Source organism: Panthera tigris, chromosome F3 (genome assembly GCF_018350195.1).
Source record: "Panthera tigris isolate Pti1 chromosome F3, P.tigris_Pti1_mat1.1, whole genome shotgun sequence".
NCBI classification, from domain to species: Eukaryota; Metazoa; Chordata; class Mammalia; order Carnivora; family Felidae; genus Panthera; species Panthera tigris.
In genome coordinates, this window is record NC_056678.1 from 56,616,754 (window position 1) to 56,641,826 (window position 25,073).

At 37.5% G+C, this 25,073-nt stretch overlaps 2 long non-coding RNA genes across 2 annotated transcripts in view; one reads left to right on the forward strand and one right to left on the reverse strand.

The window, feature by feature from the left end:
* Window positions 1-782, forward strand: part of LOC122235802 — a 37,115-nt gene extending 36,333 nt beyond the window's left edge. The window contains exon 5 of the long non-coding RNA XR_006213848.1: window positions 714-782. This is a non-coding gene — a long non-coding RNA (uncharacterized LOC122235802). The remainder of the gene's footprint in view (window positions 1-713) is intronic.
* The window catches only part of LOC107179225, a 90,386-nt gene that overhangs the window by 43,619 nt on the left and 21,694 nt on the right, over window positions 1-25,073 (reverse strand). The window lies entirely within an intron of this gene.

Here is a 25,073-nt window from a genome sequence, read left to right on the forward strand (position 1 = left end):
TTATTTATTTAATTTCACATCTAGAGTCTGGCACAATGACTAGTACTAAGTGTTCAATAAATGTTAAATTAAATAGAAGAAAATTATAAATTGCTCCTGATTCCTCTGGATGATTTTTCCTACTTGTACTGACCAGGAAAATGGCTCAAAAAGGAGACTGGGTAAAAGCTGAATTTTTGCTTGTTTTGAATATTTAAAACTATTGGTTGTGAATTTTATTTTTAAAAATTTTTTTTTCAACGTTTTTTATTTATTTTTGGGGCAGAGAGAGACAGAGCATGAACGGGGGAGGGGCAGAGAGAGAGAGGGAGACACAGAATCGGAAACAGGCTCCAGGCTCCGAGCCATCAGCCCAGAGCCCGACGCGGGGCTCGAACTCACGGACCGCGAGATCGTGACCTGGCTGAAGTCGGACACTTAACCGACTGCGCCACCCAGGCGCCCCTATTGGTTGTGAATTTTAAAAGGTAGTTGGAAAAACTATTAGAATTTTGTCTCTGAGAGAAGAGCAAAATCTTTTTGATAGGCAGTGTTTAGCTTTTAGAGTGAAAGTTATGGTGCCTAAAACTGGGTGGTAAATGTATTAATAAATTTTGACAATTTTAAAAGAAATGTGTTAGAGTTCTCTAAAAATGATTTTCTCCCAGTATTCTAAAACACTCATCCTAGTACTTTAGTAGCTAATTGACCTTGCAATTTTGTTAAAAATTCAGGGTCCTGGCTGTTAGTACCAGAATTTCAGATTCAGGAAGGCTGGAATGGAACAGAGACATTTGTGTAGGTAATTCTGTGTTGTTGTTATTGTTGTTGTTTCCTATGCCCAAGAAATTCTTATTCTGTATACAAATGTATACCATCTCAGGCTCTAATCAATATGTTAGAGAGGCAATATCAGAGATTGCCATTTTGAAAAATAAGACATCACCATCGAAATGCTAGACCAACATCAAAATATCTCTATGGGAAAATATTTCAGGCTCAATATTCTAAATCACAATAAAGGCTTCATTTTCTGTGAAATAAATGGAAGGCAGCATCATTCTGAGGCTCAAATAATATTGTTGGCCATACAAAATTAAATCAATACAGTCAAAACTAGTTAGATCACTCTTCCTTTCAAAAGCATTTTCCTTCATGCCTGTGTTCTCGTCATACGATTTGGTTTGTTCCCAGTTGAAAATGGCTGCCAGTGTTGTCCATCCTACAAGAGCAATTATCAGATCTACTAATATTCTTACTTGTGATAACAGAATCTACTCTAGTTACTTTAAGAAGAAAGGGTTTTATTATGAGATTTGGGTGGCTCACAGAATCATCAAGAGGCCAAGGAAACAGACTTTAGGCTAAGTTCCAGGACCGACTCCCAGAATCACACTCCCAACTGGCCCACCCAGGAAGCTGACGCCTTTGCCAAAATAAGGAAGCTAGAGATTCAGGAAGCTGCTATTAACAGCTCTGCCACAGTACATTCTAAGAAATGGAGGCATCACATCCATTAGTTTTCTCTACATAATTCAGTTCCAAACTGAAGTCTTCCCCCAGATGCATCTGACTTCTCGAAACCAAATTAAATGGTTTTTCCCAGCAGAAAGGGAATCTACCGTGGAAAGTAGAATTAACTGCAGGAACTCTACAAGTGTAGAAATGGTATTCCAAAGTTTGTGGGTAGTTGATGCCCCTGTACTAAGAAAGTCATCACAACATTTAACTTTTTGCATCCTGAAACATTCTTAAATGCTATTCACTTTTTGTTAAATATCTTGAAATAAAACATAGAAATCCCAAGATCTTCCTGTAAGCATCATGGGTGCTTCAAAATCAATGATTGCAAATTTTTTTTAGTTTCACTTGAAGTATTCATTCTCCCTTGGAGCTGTGTTTATTTTCTGGTTTTGTGCGGATAGCAAAATAGATTTTAATGGAAATGTTTGAGTCAGAGACTCCATGCAGAGACTTCACCTCTGAAAGTAAATAGAATTGTTTTTTATCATTTTGTGAATTGAGAGTGTTTTTAATTTTTAAATGAAGTAGAGGACAAAATATTTGTCCACAGTGTGAAGTGGAAATAGAACTGCCAATACCCTTTAATTAAATTATGTATGCCTACAGCAAAAAGGGCAAAAAGATGTCAGATGTGACATGCTTACCAACACTGCCTTACATTCACTAGCACATAACTATGATCAATAATAATAAATAATAATAATAGTAATAACAAAGAAAAAAGAAAACAAAGAAAAGACCATTTGACTTAGTTTACACAAGCTACCTGACTTTTGGGATGGATGCTAATTAAAGAAATAGACAAAATTCAGTCAAACTTGACAACTATATAGAGCAGCATGGGTTTCCTTTAAACAAAAAGGGAGGTGGCTTGAAATTAATACTGGGCTTAGCTCATCGCCTCTCTCTTGTGTGAATTATCTAGTACAAATACAATGCATGTGAAGAACTTCTAGGAGTCCATTATCACTTGCTTTTGGAATCTCTGCATGCGCGCTTGATGAAAACTTTCCAAATCATTTCACGAAACTTAATCTGCCCAAGCTTCCTTTCCAGTGGAATGTTTTCCTTGCCTTATTGAATCACCTGGTCAAGACTTCGAAGTACCCAAAAACCTTTATTCTCGGTAACCTTAGTCTCGCTATCTGGGAACATAGTGAGCTCCTTTGCTCTTGCCTATGGAACCAAGATCGTTTATACAGCTACCTTGTCCCTCACTCCAGATGTATTGCCTGATTTCATTCATGCTAAGAAGAAAATAACTGACAGTTTAAGGGTCAATATTTTACCAGAAACTAACAGAGCCAAGTCTTTAAAAAAAAAAAATGGTGGTCCAGAGTATCACTCAATAAATAAAAGGATTTTAATATGAGTTTAGGAGAAATATGGGTGCACACACATACAAGAATATATCTCTCCATTTATATGTGAAGCTGAATGTGTAGGCAAAAGAACAAATGTAATGCAATTGCATTTTCAGAAAGTCTTAAGCTACACCTTTTTAAGAATGAATAATCCATAAAGGAATAAATTGGCATTTTCCCATTTCTAACTCCCATTGTCTAGGACTCAACTCAAACCATTACTACACAGCTTATAATAAGGCTAAAGCCTCCTGATGAGATTCAAAGTTTCCAGGCCTTCCATATCACCTCCAGAGTCATCTTTCAAAAATAAATGTTACATTTGGTTACTTCTCAAAATTCTACAAAGGCTCCCAGTTACCCAATGGATAAAGCCCAGATACATTATGATGACATAGCAAACTCTTTAATCAATATAATCACAGCCTATTCAACCCCTACTCAGCCAAAGATTTTAAAATATTTTTACTCCAAAGAGTCACCACTGACCAGGTTTGGAATTAGTCCTGCATGAACCAGTTATACCTTTTGTGGGGGATCACACCCTTAGGAACTAGTCTTGCTGCCCTAAGACTGGCAACTGGTATATCCTAATATAACCTTCAGCATGCACAAGCCCACCAAGGTTCAGCCTTCTCACTGACCTTCCACTATTTATCTCTTCTTTTTTACTGGGTTTAGACTTTAATTTCCTTGTTTACCCGTCACTGCTACCACCAGGACTTCAACACTATCCTGAAGGCCTACCTACTTAGATAGGTCTATAGAACCCATAACCCCAGGGCAAAAGCCATATGACTGGATGTTCACCACTGGCTGGAGATCTGACCCATGTTAGATAGTCACCTACAGAACACTTTGTTATCACCACCACCTTGAGACTCCTGTTGCCATGTTCTGTTCAATAGGCTAGATTCTTTTTTTTTCTTTAATTTTTTAATGTTTATTTTTGAGAGAGAGAGAAAGAGTGCGAGCAGGGTAGAGACAGAGAGAAAGGGAGACACAGAATCCAAAGCAGGCTCCAAGCTCTGAGCTGTCAGCACAGAGCCCAATGTGGGACTTGAACTCATGAACCATGAGATCATGACCTGAGCCAAAGTCAGATGCTTAACCAACTGAGCCACCCAGGCGCCCGTTTATAGGCTAGGTTCTCTAGCACGTCACTGCCAACCCAGATAGCACCAAATGAGTCTTCTGAAGCCAACATCATAGTTCATTTCCTGAATCCTGGCCCTATCTGTTCCAGGATTACCCCATCTTTACCAGTTTGTACCTAAGAGGTCGCAACATGCATTTGGCACATCCCATCTAAGTTATGGCTCCACACTGTATCCCCTGATTCTTGAATGCAACATGATGCCCTTTTTACATCAGTCCTAGCCCATGTTATTTGCTCTTCTCAGGCTTTCCTTACCTTTTTCCAACCATCTAACTTTTACCAACATTTCAAATGCCATGCGTATGAAGTCTTCATTAAAACCCTAAAACTTGCTCCCACTTGGCATATGCCTTGATTATGGAACTTCTCAGATTGCATTGTAATTTTTTGTTCTCACATATGTTTACCCCAAAAACACTGAGACCTCCTTAAGCACTAGCTTAGTCCTTAACAGCTCCTTCCTCACTCACAGCTGAGACCATATGTGCCCTATAAAAATGTCCCTGGGGCTACTCCAACATTTCATGGAGTATGTCCAGGATCCACTCCCACTCTTTTGTCCAAATCCCATTTTAGTCTAGTACTCACTTGCTCGTATCCAAATGCCTTATTCGTGGACAAATGGTGGATTCTGCCCCTCTGCCTTGCCCCTTAAGGTTGAGCCCTTAAAGGTTGGCTTTTGATTTTGGTTCCATCCTTGGACCTACTCGAGCAACTTGCTCTTACATCCACTGGCCAGAAACACTCCAGTCTGTGTCCAGCCTGGCCTCTACAGACCCTAACATAGGTCCTGTTTGTGCAGACAGAGACTTTGAACAAAATAAATAAACATACTTGAGATTTGTGAAGCTTTTCCTAATGAAAAAGAACAAAGCCTTCCCCTACATAAAGAGTAGTTATTGATTTATGTCTTAAAAAGTAGGATGATAAGGGGTGCCTGGGTGGCTCAGTTGGTTAGGTGGCCAAATTCGGCTCAGGTCATGATCTCGCAGTCTGTGGGTTCGAGCCCTGTGTCGGGCTCTGTGCTGGCAGATCAGAGCCTGGAGCCTGCTTCAGATTCTGTGTCTCCCTCTCTCTCTGCCCCTCCCCTGCTTGCTCTCTGTCTCTTTCTCAAATAATGAACATTGAAAAGAATTTTTTAAAAAGTAGGATAGGATAGATATCTGCTCTGCACCCTATGATTTCAAGCCAAGTGAAGGGCTTTAGAACTTGGACAGATGAAACCCAAAGTGACAAAGGGTAAAAATGAAGACAATTTCAGGTATTAATATATTAATGTGAAAAAGACAACAATATGAATAGTCATGGAAATACTGTAATTATCACTTCATCCCTCATACTTCCCACCCCTTCATACTGACCTTTCTACATTCCTCAAACATGTCATGGCTTTCTCATGCTATTGAGCCTACTATAAACATCTCAAAAGAGTCTGGCTTCTACATTTTTCCCCCTGATCATATAATTTTCATCTTTCATATTTCAGGTAAATATCATCTTTCCTTGGAATACATTTTTACCTCCTTATTGCACACAGTACTCTTCTCATTAAAGACATTTCCTCTTAATTTGTTTAAAACTCCTACTAGACTTTAAACTCAGTTAGGATAGGGATTGTGAGTCCAGATACCAGAGTATCTGGTACAGGGTGTGGCATTTAGTTCACGGTCAATAAATATTTGTTGAGTGAATGAACGGACAACAATCATTACTATCTCGTAAGTATGATGTGGCTGGTCACAGGAGGAATGACAGCATGTGTACAGATGGAGCTCAAGAGGCTGGATGTGTTTACTTTCGAGGAGGAACAATGGGAAAGTGGGGGAGAACAGACAAGGACTATGGATCCCGTGAGACACTGAGAAGAGACCGTGATGACTGGTAGATGTCATGGTCAGAAGAAAGTGTTGGTATCAAAAGACATAGCTGAGATCAGAGAAGATACTGGTAGATGAGAACACAGTAATAAAGAACCTTTGATTAGGCAATGTTTATTAATAGAGGCAGGTAGTGAACCTCAGAGGTGTCTTTGGGAAAGCAACTAGTGCATAGTAACAAAGCTAGAGAGTCAGTACAACATTTCAATTATTTCATTAGAAGCCCACAGGTGTGATACAGAAAGGTTGGGGAATCACACTGTTCAGCAATGTCTGCATACCGTCACAGGAGGGGGCGAGGCAAATACCCCACTGTAAGAATCATGCCACAAAATAACGATTTGGTGTCAGGAGGAAGTTAGAAATCAAGTTACTAGCGTTATATGGAGACAGCAGCATGGAAACTCATCTTCGGGCTTTTCCTCTTTCCTTGGTCAGTAGATACTACACACAGAAGCCTCAGCTGTCTCTTTAAAATCAGATTCCATTACTTTCCTAGCTAAAGGCCTTTAAAGGCTGCCCATCACACCTAAAACAAAGTCCAAAAACTTATCATGGCCAAAAGGACCCTACTTGATCTGGCTACTGCTGGCTTCTCTAGCTTTACCTTGTAATATACTTTTTCCTACGAACTCAGCTCCAGTTATTCTATCTTCCTCCTCTCCTCAAACACATCAAGTCTGTCCCAGCCTCAGGGCCTTTTAGATATTCTGTTTTCTCTACATGAAATCTTTTTTCCTTCATCTATTTAGATGACTTCAAGTCAAGTCTTTAGGCAAATGTCATCTTCTCAGAGAAACCTAGCTAAACTAAGGATCATGGCACTACCTATTTTACTGTTTATCCCCCTAGCGTGCTCAATTGTTATGGTCCTTAGCATCTCTTAACATCATACTATGTGTCTATTTTATATCTGTTCTCTCAGTAGAACATAAGCCAGTGAGGGTACAGGCCTTGTCTACCTAGATGATTATTCTGTCTTCAGTGCCTTGTACATTGTAGGTACTCAATAAGTATTTAGTAAACAAGATAAAAATTTTCCCGCTTTTTCCATTGCCAATTTGGTTGTTTTCCATTTCTTCCAATGCTGCATCTGGAATGAAGTAATCAGAATTTTTTTTTAAACTCCACACTTTAAAGGGATTCTAGGGGATAATAGCATCCTAAATCCAAATTGTTGCACAAATCCATCTCAAAGTCTATCAGATTAAAAAAAAAACAAAAGAAAAGCACAAATAAATCCATATGCAAGCTATGCTTTCAAACATAATAGGAGACAACAAAGACCATGAATTTGAAATCCCTATAAATAGAAAAATAAACTTGAAATTCCAACTGAACTTCTACCAGAGTTCCTATCACAGCTGCCAGGCTCTTGGTCTAAATACTAGCAGCAGGAGGTTTTATGAGACCTTGTAGAAAAGACAAGGGGACAAAGGTAAAACACAGGGAAAGAAAATCATTACCATAAAAAGAACAACTATCACTATGTACTAAACTGCAGGTCTGGATTTGGCTCCAACTGTAGGAAGGCATCTTAAAAGCGAGCAAGACCCAGAGGCATCAGTCCTGGACACGCAATGCTTCTAGGGCATAAGGACACAAAGATACAGGGTTGGTACCTTTGGGTTTTTTTTTGTTTGTTTGTTTGTTTTGGTTTTTTTTTTTTATTTTTTTTTTATGTTTATTTTTGAGACAGAGAGAGACAGAGCATGAATGGGGGAGGGGCAGAGAGAGGGGGACACAGAATCGGAAGCAGGCTCCAGGCTCTGAGCCATCAGCCCAGAGCCCGACGCGGGGCTGGAACTCACGAACTGTGAGATCGTGACCTGAGCCGAAGTCGGACGCTCAACCGACTGAGCCACCCAGGCGCCCCCAGGGTTGGTACCTTTGTATGAGTGACAGTAAGGGAAAAAGAAGGAAGGAAGAGGAAAATCAAGAATTCCAGAAAACAGGGACACCTGGGTGGCTCAGTCGGTTAAGCATCCATCTCTTGATTTTTGGCTCAGGTCATGATATCATGGTTCATGAGATCAAGCCCTGCATCCAGCTGTTTGCTGGCAGTGTGGGATTCTCTCATCACCCTCTGTCTCTTCCCCTCCCCAGCTCACTCTCTCTTTCTCTCAAAATAAATAAGTAAACTTAAAAAAAAAAAAGGATTCTCTAAAACAAAAACAAGTCACAAAACACGCTAACCTCTACCCATTCCTACCACCAACAATATCCATTAAAGAAATTAGGCTTCACTGTTCCAAGAGAAAGGTTTTTAATAAACTAGAACTTCTATCTACAATATTATTATAAGTAGAAAAAGGCAAACTCCATATAAAGCTACTTTTTGAAGAAAGCAGAAGTTGAGAAACACATTACTGAATGAAAATTTCTAAAACAAACAAATATGAATTATTATAATACAAACTGAATTAAATAAATGAAAACAAGCAATTAAGGACTTAAAACAATTGGAAATTTTAAAAGTAATGTCAAAATGGATAAAAATGTCAGGGAAAATAAAATGTCAGTTGACTGACACCTTAAGAGATATTAAAGTGAAAAACAAAACATTTCAGAAATTTAAAATAAAATTTTCAAGGTACCAGAGGAAGATCTAAATGAAATCTGAATGAAAATATAGCAAGGGACACAGAAGAAAAGCAAAGCAAAGACAAGAGAATGAAAATGAAATAAAGTAAAAAGTAAAAATAACTCAGTTATAAAGTGTTGAGCTGAAAGAATAAAGATTAAACATACACGTAACAAAAGCATGGAACACAGTTAACATTTAATGCAATAATGTCAGAAAACTTTCCAGAAATAAGAGAGAACCTAAATCTATGTATTGAAAGGCTTAACCATGAGAATATCAGGAATAATTACCCAGAATGATCTATCTTTGAGACAGTGTAGTTATATAGTAAAACTAGACAACTTTAAAGGAAAAAACTTCTCAGGACCTTCAGGTAAAAGAAACAAATCATAAGGGCAATAAAATTAGATTGGTATAAGGCTTCTCTAAAGCAACATCAAAGCATAATAATAGGGACACAGCATTCTTATGAAATTCAAGAAGAGATGATGTGAACCAAAGATTTTTTTACATACAAAAGAACTTTTCCAGTTTCACAGAGATAGAAAAGCAGTTTTAAATATGTAAGAGCTAACGTAATATTGTATTTACAAACTCTTTCTGAGCAATAATAAGAGAAGGAGCTTCAACTAACCAAAAGATGATTGGAGAAACTTTGGCAAAAGGACTCAAAGTGAACATCTAATATGTAAAATTGAAGATTTAGAATGAAATCAAGGACGAGTCTATGAGTCCCAGAAGAGTAAGAGACTGTTATATGTCCCTATAAAGTAGAAAAGAGAATATGATCATTAATTTTTCCATAAATACTGGAGGGAGCAAAAAGATCTAACTTAAAATTTATAAACCAGACAGAAAACAATAAAAGGGGAATTAAAGGCATTATTAAAGGTATGGATACAAAACTATTAGGACAACAAAACAAAAATGCTTTTTAGAAAGAGATTTTTTAAGAGAGACAAAAGAGACATCCCTCATAAAGAAACATAGTATAATATAATGCATGTTAAAGTAAAATTATACTATATGATAAGAGTTGATGCCAAACAATTTCAGTAGAATCAATAAATATGAAAAAGATTAATTCATCTACTAAGAGAAAAATGTTTTCAAGTTGACTTACTAAGTAAAACTGAACTCTATGTACATAAAAGTGCACTTAATCCAAAAGGCCAAGGGATAAGCAAATTATAAAAGATGCAAGGAGAGATAGTAAGATAGACACATGCCACAGGAGATCTTACTAGATCACTACCAGGACATGGCAGGCCGGGTGAACACAAAATAAGACATGTAAACATCATAATTAATAAGGTAGATTTTATGATACATAAAGAATATATCTTCTTCTATGCCTCAATAATACAGATACCCCCTTCTTCTTAATGGCACAGGGAATATGTAAAAAAACTCAGCATGTATTAGATGACAAAGAAAACATCTATAAATTCATAAAAAATCATATCACTAGTAACACTCTAATCATATTGAAATAAAAACATTGGAAACAAATTCAAAGTCAAAGGACATTCACCTTGAAATTTTAAAACCTACTAGGAAGGGAAATACAAACAGAAATTATAAAGTTTCTGAAAAACAATGAGGATAAAATTACAATATAAAAAGTGATGAGAGCAAAATGTCTCACCTTAAACATGTATAACAACAGAAAAGAAGAATAAACATAAATAAAATAAACTGTTTTTTAAAAGTTTATTTATTTGGAGAGAGAGATGGTAGGGGAGGGGCAGAGAGGAAGAGAGAGAATCCCAAGTAGGATCCATGATGTCCATGCAGAGCCTGACATGGGGCTTGATACCACGACCATGAGATCATGATCTGAGCGGAAACCAAGAGTTTGACGTTTAACTGACTAAGCCACACAGGTTCCTCAAATGAAATAAACTCTTGTGGCACCTGGGTGGCTCAGTCAGTTCAGCGTCTGACTTCGGCTCAGGTCACGATCTCACAGCTCATGAGTTCAAGCCCCGCATCAGGCTCTGTGCTGACAGCTCAGAGCCTGGAACCTGCTTTGGATTCTGTGTCTCCCTCTATCTCTGCCCCTCCCCCACTCATGCTCTGTCTCAAAAGTAAATGAACATTAAAAATTTTTTTAAAGGGGCGCCTGGGTGGCGCAGTCGGTTAAGCGTCCGACTTCAGCCAGGTCACGATCTCGCGGTCTGTGAGTTCGAGCCCCGCGTCAGGCTCTGGGCTGATGGCTCGGAGCCTGGAGCCTGTTTCTGATTCTGTGTCTCCCTCTCTCTCTGCCCCTCCCCCGTTCATGCTCTGTCTCTCTCTGTCCCAAAAATAAATAAAAAACGTTGAAAAAAAAATCAAAAAAAAAAAAAAAAAAAAAATTTTTTTTAAATAAAAATAAACACACAGAAATAGCCAAGAAAACATTAAAAAGAAAGAGAGATGATGAAGAAATAGCTGTACCAGACCTTAGAACATACTACAAAGCCTTTTTAACAGTGCTGTCCAATACAGTAGTCATCAGCCACATGTGACTAAATGGAAATTGTCTATATCCACACTGTCCAAAATGGTAGCCACTAGCCACATGGGGCTAAATGAACACTTAGAAGATAGCCAATGTAACTAAAGAACTGGATTTTTAATTTCATTTAATTATACTAAATTTAATTTAAATAGCCACATGTGGCTAATGACTACCATATTAAATAAGGATAGTTTTATAAGTAAGTATGGTACTGGTACATGAATTAACAGACCAATTAAGTGGATCATCATGTCTAGAAATAGGTTTGCTCATATAAAATGAATCCAATATTTCATATATATGTACATATATACGTATATTACACACACACACACACACACATATATATATATATATATATATATATATATATATATATATATATATACAGTAAAAGCTTGGATTGCGAGTAACTTGTTCTGCGAATGTGCCACAAGACAAACAAAAATTTCTAATAAATTTTAACTTGATAAATGAGTGATGTCTTGCAATATGAGTAGTACCTGATGCCAAACATCACATGATCACAACTGACCAGTTCTTCTCTCTCTCTCTCTCTGCAGGATTGTGGGTGAACATCTCCCATGCTCAGATGCTCAGATGCTCAGCAGAGATCAGTGATTTTTCAGAATGTTGGAAGGTGCCCACAACTGGCACTAGTGTATTTTTTGTCACTTCAAAGCACCTATAAACAGTCCTTTGCTTTTCCATCCAAGAGTGAGCCTGGGAATGCTTTGCTTCGTTCTAGGTCAGGCTGCCTGCAGACCCTTTCCTCTGCTGCCTTATTGCCAGTTACATTCAATACAGTCTATGAGAAGAGTTTATTAATACTGTGCTGTAGTCAACATCTGTTAGTGATAGTGAAATTTGTCTTACACAATAACCCTCCTCTCTCTTGTCTCCCTCACACCAGCCACAAAGGTTTTCAAAGGCAAGTGCAGGTTAATTTGTTTATTTTTCTTTATATTTTGTAGTTTCTTTATTGTTTTGTATTATATTACCATATTATAATCATTTTTATATGAATATTTTTTGTTTGTGGAATGAATCAGCTGAGTTTCCATTATTTCTTATGGGGAAATTCGCTTCGATATACAAGTGCTTTGGATGACAAGCATGTTTCTGCAACAAATTATGCTCACAAACCAAGGTTTTACTGCATATGAAAATTTGATATGTGAAAGGCATTATCTCAAATCAATGGGCAAAGAAGAACTTTGTAAAAAATGGTGCTGAAACAAGTAGATAGTCATTTGGCAAAATGTAAAATGAGATTTATTCCTTACACCATAATCAAGAATGAATTGCAAATGTATCAGTGATCTAAATGTAACAAATGAAGCCATACAAGTATTAGATGGAAACATGGATGAATTCCTCTTTATTAACCTTGGGATAGAGGAAAACTTTCTTATTTTCAAAATCCAGATTCAATACAACACTGATAAATTTGACTATATAAAAATTTTAAAAAAACTTTTAAATAGGAAATCAAAATATCATCATAACCAAATGAAAGACAAATGACAGAAAAACATCAGAGGAAATATCATTTGCAAAAATATTAGAGTAAAATATTAATATCCATCATATATATAAAGCTTTGAAAAATTGAGAAAGAGGGGTGCCTGGGTGGCTCAGTCGGTTAAGTATCCGACCATGCCTCAGGTCATGATATCAAGGTTCATGAGTTCAAGCCCCGTGTCAGGCTCTCTGCTGACAGCTTGGAGCCTGGAGCCTGCTTCAGATTCTGTGTCTCCCTCTCTAACCCTCCCCCATTCATACTCTGTCTCTCTGTCTCTCTCTGTCTCTGTCTGTCTGTCTCTCTCTCTCAAAAATAAATAATAAAAACATTAAAAAAAGAAAAATTGAGAAAGAAAAGATTTTATAATCTATGGGAAATCAACCAAACTATAAAAACATAACTGACCAAAAAGTGGCTTTTAAGTGCATGAAATATGTTCCATTTTACTTATATGAAGAGAAATACACATTAAACCTCACTGTGATAACTTTTTTCAGCCATTGTACTGACAAAAAAAAACCTCAAAGGCTTACAATACATTGTTGGCAAGACCTGCTCACATACTGCTGATGGGAACGCAAAATGTCACAACTCTTGGGGGATGGAAGGGATTTGGCAATATTTAACGAAATTCTATATGTAGTTGTCTTTTGACACAGTAATTCCATTTTCTGGAATTTACCCTGAACAACATGAAAATATATGCAAGAGGTTATTCATTGCTTCATTATTTGTAATTGCAAAATATTGGAAACTACCTAAATGTTCAAACATAGGAGACTGGTTGAATATACTATGTTATATGCACACAATGTAGCAGTTTAGTTTCATGTAGTTGCAAAATAGAGTGAGGAAAACCTCAGTGAGGCAATAAGGAGTTACTTCCAGAATATATTAAGTGAAAAGAGCAGAGTGTAAAAGCATATACTGTATCAATTGTACATTTCCCATATTTGACCATTCTAGCATGACTATATGAGAAATATCTTTATTCATAGGAAACCCACAGAATATTAAAGAATTAAAGGGAATGATGCATGTAACCTACTGAGAAGTGGTTCAGAAAAGGTAGTGAGAAAGAGAAAGAAAAAAGAAAGGCAAATGTAACATATTGTTAAAATTGGTGAATCTGGGTGATCTAAAGAAGTGCAGAGGAGAATCCGTATGACGTCTCTTGAGCACTCCCAGAACACCCTCTGTTAGCTTTCATCTCTGTTCATACACTGATTGTGAGTTGCTTAATTCCCATTGACCTTCGTACTCCCTTATTCCAGCAGGATGTGATAAATAGGAAGCTCTCAACTAGAGCATGAATGAATTAATGAATAATAAAGACATTAGAAGAGAGAGGTTATGTGGATTGATTTCTCCAGGGAAGATATCTCAGAGAAGGTAAAATATCTTAAAAATTGCCAAAACTGGAGACAAAACAGAGTGGATATGGGCAATGAGGACAACTTAACCAAGGCACAGAGGCAGGTGTGAATCCATAGGGCTGAAGACAGGGCCATTATGATAGAAGGCCTTGGAACAGAATTAGTGGGAAACACATTTAAAGAGCTGATGAAGAGAATCAGACCACAGAGACACTACAAATGGAGGCAAGAAGTTTGGGGAGACACCAGACATTCCCATAGGGTTCTTGGGTAATAATACATAGCTCTTTCGGTTGACCTATTCACGCTGGGGAAAAAATGGGCCAGTGGTGAAAACCCTCTGTTTCCCTCTCTGACACTGGTCACTGATTGGGCTTAGACTTCCCAATTGCTCAGATCTTCCTTCTGAATTTCAAGACGGGAATCTACACAGATGGCAGCTTGGTGTCACCTCAGCATTACATGGCCACAGGAAAACGTCACAGTGTTGTGTTGTGTTGTGTTTTGTTTTCTTTGTTTATCCACCGCCCAAACCCCGTTGTTTCATGCTCAGAGAGTTTTTGTTCTGATAAGACAGTATGAAAAAAGAAAAAAAAAAAAAGATAATCTTAAATAGGTTTTAACTTTAAAGGACAGCAAACAAGAATTTCATCTCCCGTGATTAACTAGGCACAGTTTATGCTCCATGAAGTGCCAAACAAAGCTTAGCCTAAAAAATGTTGAATGCTTCAAGCTGTATAAGCATTTGTTTCCTTGAATGGGCAGAAGTGACTACCATGAACACGGACAAAACTTTAATTGAGGGATGTGCACAGCTGCCTTAGTTACGTAAGGGTTACCAGGTCCACAATTTTTTTTCAGTAATTTTATTTTTTCCTGGAAAGATCAATATTAAAGCATGGTGGGTGTATGTCTATGGAAGATTCAACACATAAGAATATAATTATCAGATACAGATAGTGACCAGATTGACTTTAGCACCACATGACAAAGAGCAGAATGGGGAACCACTTAGAACTAAGAGAGCAACCCTTTCCCCTGCAGGCCCAGCCAGGGAAGAAAGAACACAAGTGAAATTCAGAAAAAGAAATGGTCAGTCATTCTTTCATTTGATGTGTATGTACTATCATAAGAAGATGTTTATTTTTAAACATATCTATTTTAAACTTGTCTATATCCTCAAATTATTTATAAGTGCCTCTTTCAAAATTCCCATACACTCAGTTGTCTACATGCCAATGTACTTGTAAATTACTTTAGTTAAATAACTCCTCATTCAAAAAATAGTTATTAAATATCTAAGAAGTGCCAAATACTACTCTGTGCACTGGGGATATAAGCAGGGAAAAAAAGTCAAAGACACAATCTCTGCCCTCAGGAGCTTACATTCCAGTAGGGAGTGATAAATCTGAAGGATGTATCTAAATATGAAATATGGTGTCCTGGTGATGGCATAGAGTATGGAGAAAAATGAAGCATGGGGAGGATAGGAAGAGTTGAGGCAGCTGCAGTTTTAATTAAGGTTTTCAGAAAAGTCTCACTGAGAAGGTACTTGAGCAAAAACTTGAAGGATGTGATGGATGAGCCATGTAGACAACAGAGGAATAGTGTGGGGAAAGGAGGGAGTGCCCAACACTCACCAGGTGATTTCTCAGAGAGCAAGGACGGTGGGCCTGGGGCAGGGAGGGCTAGCGGAAGGGTGATGGAAAGAGTCAGCAAGGAGCCAAGCACGAGCCTTGGCCATTTCAGGTAAGGATGTTGGCTTTTATGCATAATAAACTGAGGAGCTAAGAAAGGATTTTGAGGTAAAAGAATGACAGCCTGACTTAGGTTTTAGAAAGTCACTCTGGTGGCAATGTAGAGAACAGATCACAGGGAAGGAAATCAGGGGCAAGGAGACCAGTACGAAGGTTACTAAATAATCCATAAAGGAGATGGTGCTATCTAGGTAAATGGACCTGCAGTGAAGTGGATGCATTTTGAAAGTAGAGAATTTTTTTTTATGTTTATTCATTTATTTTGAGAGAGAGAGAGAGAGAGAACAAGCAGGGGATGAAGAGAGAGAGAGGGAAAAAGAGAATCCCAAGCAGGCTCCACACTGTCAACACAGGGTCCAATGTGGGGCTTGATCCCACAAACTGTGAGATCATGACCTGAGCTGAAATCAAGAGTTGGACGCTTAACTGACTGAGCCACCCAGGCTCCCCATCAGAGAATTGTTTTAAATCAATTTGCTTTCCTCTTAGAAGAAATCTTTACATTGAGGGAATAGGTGTTTTTTATGAAGGTCTGAAAGGAAGGAATGTGTGGACATAGAACAAAAAAAAAAAAAAAAAAAAAAAGTCTCAGGCTGCCTAAAAGACACAACATGGAAAATCTAGAAAGGAAAGAAGGATACAGAGAAGTAGGAGCACTTCAAAGAGACATGGGCCACTTTGTAGTTTTTCTTAGGGACTGTGTGAGAGAAATACCTGTTAGGCCACTGGGCTTTTCCCCAGTCCTTGGCTGTTAGGGCTCCATCTGGACCCCAGCTTAATGCCTCTGGGAGAGCAAAACTAAGTCTATCTCTGGGAGCTCTTATTAAAGTAATCAGGGAAAGAGTAAAAGGAGAGAGAACTGAAGACAAAAACAAAGAAGAAATCCAGGGAAAAGAAACAGAAGGAGGAGAGAGAAAGGAAAGAAAACCTTCAGGAAGAAAACAAAGACAGGCATGGACACTCTTCTAACAGTGTCACAAGCACTGGCCCCGGCTTCCTCTCTGTGACACCCCTAGTCCCAGCGGCAAACATCTGACGGAGAGCACACAAGAGTATGGTTGAGCAGGGTGAAAAGATTTCTGCCTACCCTGATCTGACAAACTTTGTGCATCTAGGGGACAGACTGGTTATATTTCAAATATAATCATTGGCTTTTTCTGTAATAGCAGAATAAAGATTCAAATGCTTTATACCATCACTGCATTAACTCAAATTGTTTTAATTCCCTTTGATTGTACTGTTATTTTCAGCTAGAGATGTGGAAAATCATTGACTATAGAAATCAGAACTGGATGAGATTCAAACCAAAACTTCATTGGAACCTGGTTAATATGATCAATTTAGACAGCTAAAGTAGATAATTCAAGCTTCCAAGTAGATTTTATTGGATCAAGAAATCATACAAAAATGAGTAATCCAGTTTGGCTGTCGGAATTGATCACGCAAATCAGATAATTGCAAAATCTCTCCCTTATTTGTGCTATGTAGATACAGTTCAATTGTAGAAAGGTAGCTTTGAGAAATCCTAATGGGATTACATTGGCCGCAGACTTTTAAATTCTCAGCTCTTCTCCTAGCGACTTGTTTGAATAGAAATATGGTTTGCAATCCAGCACTGAGGACAAATGGTGCTGGAGTGTTTATTATTATTTTGTGGGCTCTTTCAGCTTTTTATCACAGTTCATGTCCCTGTCATGGTCCTAACGTCAGGTTGCTAGGTCATTACTTTTCTTCCTCCTCTTCTTGACACACATCTGGAAGCTCACCAGCCCTTTTTCTATCCAACCTCTGAGTAGGCCTATTTAGAAAGTCAGTGCCAAGCAGCAATTCTGAGTAACAGCCCTTCTCCCCACTCTTGAATTTCTCCCCTTCCCCTCCCCCAGCACAAACTTTGCACTCCTCTACCTGGCTCTACTTTGGGACTGACACAAGGGAGAGACAACAAGGCAATGCAAAACAGCGTCAGGAACAATGGTGCCTCTACACATCTGACTACATTATACTTGCTCCTTCTACCACCCCATTTCTATCTCTCATGAGTCATAGACCCTAAATCCCATTTGTTTTCCCCTCCCCATTATATAAGTAGTTGCCCTGTAAAATAACCAGCACAACAGTGCTTAATAAGTGCCAGGTACTGTTTTAGCCACAATATACATATTATGTATATTATATATATTATATATATTAATTATATATTTAATCATTTAATCCCCATTCAAGTACTACGCACTTGACAAGTACTAAGAAGCTATTTTTGGCCAGCATTTATAAATGAGGAAACAGAAGTACCACTAAGTAACTTGCTCAAGGTCACACTGCTCACAAGTAGGAACTCAAGGCCAGGTGATCTGGCTGTAAAGCCCATGTTTGTAACTGCTCTCCCTCAGCTACATCTCAGCAGAGCCTACTACAGCTATGTGCACATCTCCTGGCCTAGCAAACAACAGAGTGGTTTTCTCTGCTGGTTTCTCTCCAGGAGGACAATAGACCCCCTCCACAGCATGCAGGGAACTTGGAGATTGCCTCCCTTCCCAAGGCCCAGGAGTCATAAGTGCACCCCCTGGGGCTGTGAGGGCAGAATCAGGACCAGTGCTGATATTGCTGGAGCCCCTGCTCCCCCTGAGTTCCCCTCCCTCTGTTCTCAAAGGCTGTGGAAGCATTGGAGGAACTAATGAGCAATTGTAAAGTGCTTAATTCTCATTCCAGTGGCCAAGAGTCACAGGTTAATGTGTGGCTGGAGATTCTGAGGTGTAGCTAAAAGGAAACTTACAGGGCTGAAGATTAACTCAACTGTACTTTCTAAGGTGCCAGGCACTAGACAAGCTGTTGGTGTTCTCAGTACTCCTATCTGTTTCATTCCATGACAATCATTAGCTTTTTCTTCTTTTACTCACCTTGTTTTATTCACTTATTCATTTGGCTTTTATTAAGTACTTATTGGGTATCATGAGATAATGTGCTGAGTTGGAGGATACAAAGTTAAAATATAATCTCTGGACCGTAGTTCCTCATATCAACTGAAGAGCCATTGCATGGTGACTCATCCCATACTTGATATCCTTTTTTTTGTGGCAATGCATGTCTCTTTGTTCATACAGGCTCAAAAAAGTAACTCCCTGAGAACCAAACCCTTGACCATTAAGAAACCCTTTTAATACTAAACTCCAGCCAATACTTGCATAGTTTATCAGTTTAGGGCTTTCATTTCTTTGACTCTTGCAGAATTCTCCACTTACAAATTTTGCTGTTGTTCAATCAGAGGAGAGGATAGAGGGTATGTCAATATATATGTCTTAGTAATTGTTCCAAATCAGCTTCTTAGCAGAATCAGTTTGAGAAATTAATCTTTGAAGTCTTGATTTCCTCATTTGTAAAACTGGATAAGAATGTCTAATTTGAAGATTATAGTGAAGATTAAATGAAATCATTGTGTATAAGATGCCTATATAATAGATACTAAAATGGCAGTGGAGAAAGAGGAAAGGAAGTGGGGAGGAGAATTTATACCGTGTGATTTTTGCAGGCGTAAACATACAGCAATAGAGTAAACCTCTATGACCAGTGAAGGACCAGGATGATGACTTTCTAAAATAAACAAAGGGTTTTTTGGTTGTTTTTAAACTTTGGAGAACTTTTTATTGAAGTGCAGGAAACTTTTCTATATTTTTAAGTTCTTTAATTATACTCGCTCTTGGCTTTCTTTTTTCTCTTAGCCTAAACCCAATTCCCACCACATTATTTGGAATGATATTTTCTGTAGTCATTGTTCTCCCAATTCTCTTATGGGAATACAGCGCTTTATTTTACATGTGGTGCTTTTTATTCTCTTCACTTAAAAATATCTCTGGGACAAGAGATGAGCCCACATATTTCTGCTTTTTAATAAAAAGTCATTTCATAAAGCCATAGTGACAAGTAGATTGAGAAAACGCAAGATTCCTGGTTTCAAAGCCCACTTTTACATTACGTAAAAAGTATTTGAGGCCAAGAAACCACAGAGAAAATGGGAAAGAGACATAAATATATATTTATCCGACTTTTAGGAAAATATACATAAGATGACTAAATATGAGTTCAATAGCCGGCTCAGAATACAATAGGAATAATTACAGAGCTGGCTTTGAAAGATAGACAAAAGCATCCTGATCTGGTTTTCTGGGGCTCATGGAAAGCTTACTGTAAGAGACAAAATATATTTAAGAAACTGCTAAAGATCCAGCAATTGAAAATGTTTCAAGTTAAAACCAACCAGTGTTAAGAATAATACAGGCCACTACAGTAAAGTGGGGAGAGGGTATAAAATTTTTACATGCAAAAAGCCTTCAAAAAATTATAGAAATCTAGTACAAGGGGCTTGGAGGCGCCATATGTAAAAATAAGTGGAAGTAAGGTCAGAGATTTTAGCTTTAGCAATGACCACAAGGATTATATGCCAAACCACAGGAAAATATTTCAGTGGAAAATAATGGGCTCTTGAAATATATTTTCAGAATAAAGGAGAAAAGGTAAAAGCTGTTCTCCTGACAAAATATAGTGAGAAATTGAAGATGAGGGAGAAGAAATGACATGAATAGTAGTAACCCCAGAGATTTTTACTTCTTTGAGGAGTACCAAGAGAAGGGGAGCAGGCCAACACTGGGAACCCATTGCCTGGAATAACCGGGAAATGTTTTCAAGCGAGATAGTAGAAATCAAAACCGCGTCAGGAACAGGCAAAAAACTGATCAGGCGAAATATACACCGGGTCTTAATAATATATCATTATTATCAGATTGATAGCATACTCTTCCACTATATCAAAACCTTTTGTAGTAAAGGGATCATATAAAAAGATCAATAAAACAACTCTTTAAAACAATAAAGCAAACATATACCATATGTTTTAAAGGAAATGAAGAAAAAATAGTTAAGATGTAAGTCTGTTTAGGTCTCTTTTGCTAGATTAGATTAGTAAGAATTCAAAACAGAGGTAAACATTATGTTTCTAAAGGTTGGGAATTTAAAAGCAAAGGAGCCCAGGCAGTACGTACTGAAGATCTGGCAGTTTTCTGGTTAATTTGTTTAATATGCATAGCCTCCAAATCTTTTTTTAACTTGTACTAGTAAAAATTATCTTTCTATAATATTTAACTATGTATTGCCAAGTTTCCACTTTGTGCTTTATGAATATAGCATAAGATATTTCAGCAGTATGTGTACCAATAAATTATGAAATGGAATGCATATTACACAAATACACATTAAATTCTATGGACATGACGAAGAATAGGCAGAAAATACTCACACATCTAAACCCTTTCCATATATATCAACTTACTTATTCCTTACAAAAAGGCTGTAAGGTAAATTCTGTTAGCATCCCCATCTTATAAGTAAGAACACAAGGGTTCCAAGATTAGACTGAATTGCCCAAAATTGCAGAGGCAGTAGCTTTTATTTGAATCTAGGTTGTCTGGTGTCCATGGTCTCCTACCTACTGTTATTCAGCCATCAAATAAACAGGGAGATACATATACTTATAAAATCTCTCTGTTCAAAGCATGAAAGGCATGGGATGAGGGCAAAGGAAGGTATATCTAATTGTGTGGTAAGAGTGAGGGAGGGTTAGGAAAGTCTTTGAAAGTTAAGTAGGAATTCATTTAGGTAAGGAGAAGGACATTCTTGCAGGCATAAACATGGCAGGAGAGAACACACATTTGGAGAATGGGAGATTACAAATACTTAAATGTTACTAGTATACAAACAAAAGCATGTAAATTAACTTTTTTGTTTTGCAAACTCGCTGCAAAGTGAGTTGTCCTATGCAAATTTATCCTTCTTTATGTGAAGCCAAAAATGTATTCCCTTCAAGTGAAGCAGACTTTCACATTAACTCTAAGAGATTATAACTGATTGGTGTCCTGGAGGTAGATTAAATTTCATCAGGATAGCCGATCACTTCAAATTCCAAATATTTTGATTTTACCAAAAAGTAAAGAGATTAAATATTTGGCCAGTCTAAACTGCACAGAGACAGAAATTTCAAAAATTCAGGTTTCTTTTATATTCTATCTGTGTAATCCAGCCTTAAAAATATTCTATCTGCCTGCTGAACACCGTTCTCTTTGTTTCCATTAGCATGTATGTTCTTATAATCTGTTTTTAAGTTATTTGGTCATTTAAAAAATACCATATTATGGTCTATTTTCTCACAGAATCTTTAATGAAATAAATATGAATACAAATACAGACAGCAATATAATGAACTAACTCTACATTATTAAAATGGATTAGACTGCTAACTCCTAAATCCGTTAGTCTCTCATAGAGACTCAAAATCATTGGGGTCTTTTTTTCTTTACTTCTTAGACAATGAGTCATATTCTCAATGAAATAGTTTTCTTGAAATGCTTTAGAATTCCCTCTAGAAAGAGTTTATATTTAATGTTCTAGTGCATAACTGGTGTCCCAAATAAACAGAACTGGACAATGAGTTTTGAGACTGATTCCAAATTAGTTTTGACCCAACTTCATGAAAAGCATGGAATGAGGACCGAGGAAGGCATAGCAAACTGCATGAGGGGAAGGAGAGAGGGTTAGGAACTTGTGTCATTTCTGCCCATGCTTTTTTGGGGTAATAGACTCTTCTCCACTTTAGAAGAGTTGCCTTATGGAGAAATTCTATAAAATTGCTTTAAGCTGTATAGTAAAAAATACCAATCTTCTGAGTTTATAATTTAGCATGGGCTAAATTGAAGTCTTGTACACTCCATGAGAGCATGATATATGTCTGTTTTACTTATATTTTACATTTGCCTGCCCAAAACATCTGTGGACACTACTTTAAACAATACTAAATACTGATGCATAAATCAAAATAGTTCATATACTTGAAAGAATTTAAATTCAATATATTGTATAACTTTAACTTCACCATTCCACAATTTAGCTTCTTTGTAATTGGTCCAAATTCCCTATAGTTTTTTTTTTTAACTTTATTTAATTATTTTGAGAGAGAAAGAGAGAGAGAGAACACATAGAGGGGGGAGAGAGAGAGAGAGAGAGAGAATATCCCAAGTAGGTTCAGTGCTGCCAGGGCAAAGCTTGACTCAGGGCTCAATCCAACAAACTGCGAGATCATGACCTGAGCCAAAATCAAGAGTCCCTGTAGTTTTTAATAAATTTGAATTATGTCTAACGATGGCATCATTAGTTGAGATAAATTTCATTACTTGGTACTAATATAATGAGCAAGATTAGTAAATTCATTGTAATATATTATACTTATTTATGGATCTGTCGCATCACATAAAAATGTAAGTTTAATACAACAGAGAAAATACACCATTAAAGGAGAATAAACTGGAACAGACTCACTAGAAAATGTTAAACTTTTTTGGTGGATTTTGGTTTTGTTAAATTCTTAAATATGTTTGGCCTAACACATTTCCCTTTAATTCCCTTAATATACCCTGTGGATTTCCAAAGAAATGTGAACCGTATGTTTCTGATTCATTTATACTTAACTCATCAACGTGTTTGGTAAAAATGATTTGAAGCACAAAGCCCCATGAACAGTTTTTGTGGGCTCTTTTATTTTAGTTAGTAAACAACTGGAATCTGAACCCAGAAATCTCGGGGCTTCATTTAACACTCAAATTCCATAAAGAATGAGAGAGTTCTTAACTGGGTCAGGCACACTTTGCCTTTGACGGCACCTCGTTCCAAATCTTGCAGCTGAGAATTATTATTTTGATAGTTTACTCTATTTCTTGTCACTTTTATTTTAGAGAATATAAACCTTTGATGGTGCAAAATGTGTGTGAGTCAAGACTAGATAACACCCCATCAGCTGTTTGCTTACTCAGGCCTAGGTAAGTGCAGTAACTGCCCAGAGACCCTGCTCTTCAGCTGGAGTCCGAAAGGAAGGTTTTTCTCTCTCAGTAGTAAATTAAGAGTAGCAAGCAGTGTAATTCTGTAATCTGCCATGACCCACCCACTACAACTTGTTTATTTATGTGGAAAGAGAAAAAGAAATTTTTACCTGACCTTCTCCAGGATGTGGGGGAACAAGCATAAAATTATCTATTCAATGACTCTTTTCACCAACCTATTTATTCCTCAGTTTTCTAGTCTAACCCCAGCATCTTTGAGAAAGCATAGGAACACATCCATTCTCTTTCTCTATTTGGGAAAATGTACACTAAAGTCTAGGTCTGAGTATTTAATTAAAAATGTGTAGTCCCAACATTCTGACTAGTTGCTCTCTGCCATTAGCTTATCACCCCGTGGGGTTTTATTTTTCTCTCTAAAATGGCTGACATCTTGTTTTTTGGAAATTAGCAACCACACCTCCTGTTCCTCCTCCTTCTTCACGGGCATTCCTCCAAGAGCTGTCAGATCCCAGTTACCCTGTGGTTTGTATTTATAAAGACCTTAACACTCTGTAAAACATTAGAGATAATCTGCTTACACTGATGTGTACTTTCCCTCCACCTACCCCCACTACCCCTCATTACCCAACCCCACACCTTCTCTGTTTCTTCTAAGGACTCCTTTGGAAACAAGATCTTAGGTCTAGAGGCATTCCTTTCCTTCTGCTACTCATTGCAAATTAGAAATAAGAATCCTCTGGCTATGAGATATATGTGATTTCTGTAGAAGAAACTTAAAAACAGAGGATTAGCATGCCAAAATCAGAATAATCCTAAGGAAATGCCTAAGGAGAAGAACAGCTCCCTTTCATCAACTCGCTCTGGGATTAGAGGTAGATGAAGCAGATATGTGTGGTATTTGCAGGAAAAGAAATGTGCTTTTCAACACAGAGCATAAAATCTACCTTCTAAATTTCAGAAGCAGAAGTCCTGATCTTTTATCAAACTACAGGGGTTTAACTTATCGGGGGAAAAAATACAGTGAAAGAAAACTGTGGGGAAATAGGTCCTGAGCCACTCATTTAGAAACATTTCTGGACTGAGGTATTATAGAAAACAAGGCATTAGATGGAAGTGTGTGACCTGTCACTTATAATCATTAAGGACTTTTTTATTCCCCTGTTTGTATAAATTATTCTGCCTTATGAAGGTACAAAGTCTGCATGGCCTCACTCTCCAGGGGGAAAGGAAGAAATTCCTAGGACTTCTATATACTTTTTTATTTTCAACCTCATCTTCTAAAGCTCTCTCTGAAAATATATTATATAATGTGAACAACACACTAGTTGTGTAGCACATATGTAGATTTTACAGATAAATACGCAGATATTGAATGAACAGCCTCAATATGTCCTTTGTTTTGTTTTGTTTGACTAGTGGGGATGCATAATCAAAATATGTTTGGAGCTGACTGACATAGAAGTGAATCCTGGACTGGTCATTCTGGATCTGGGGCATAGGTCCAGACCTGTTACCACATAGCTGCTTTCCCCTGGACAACTTACT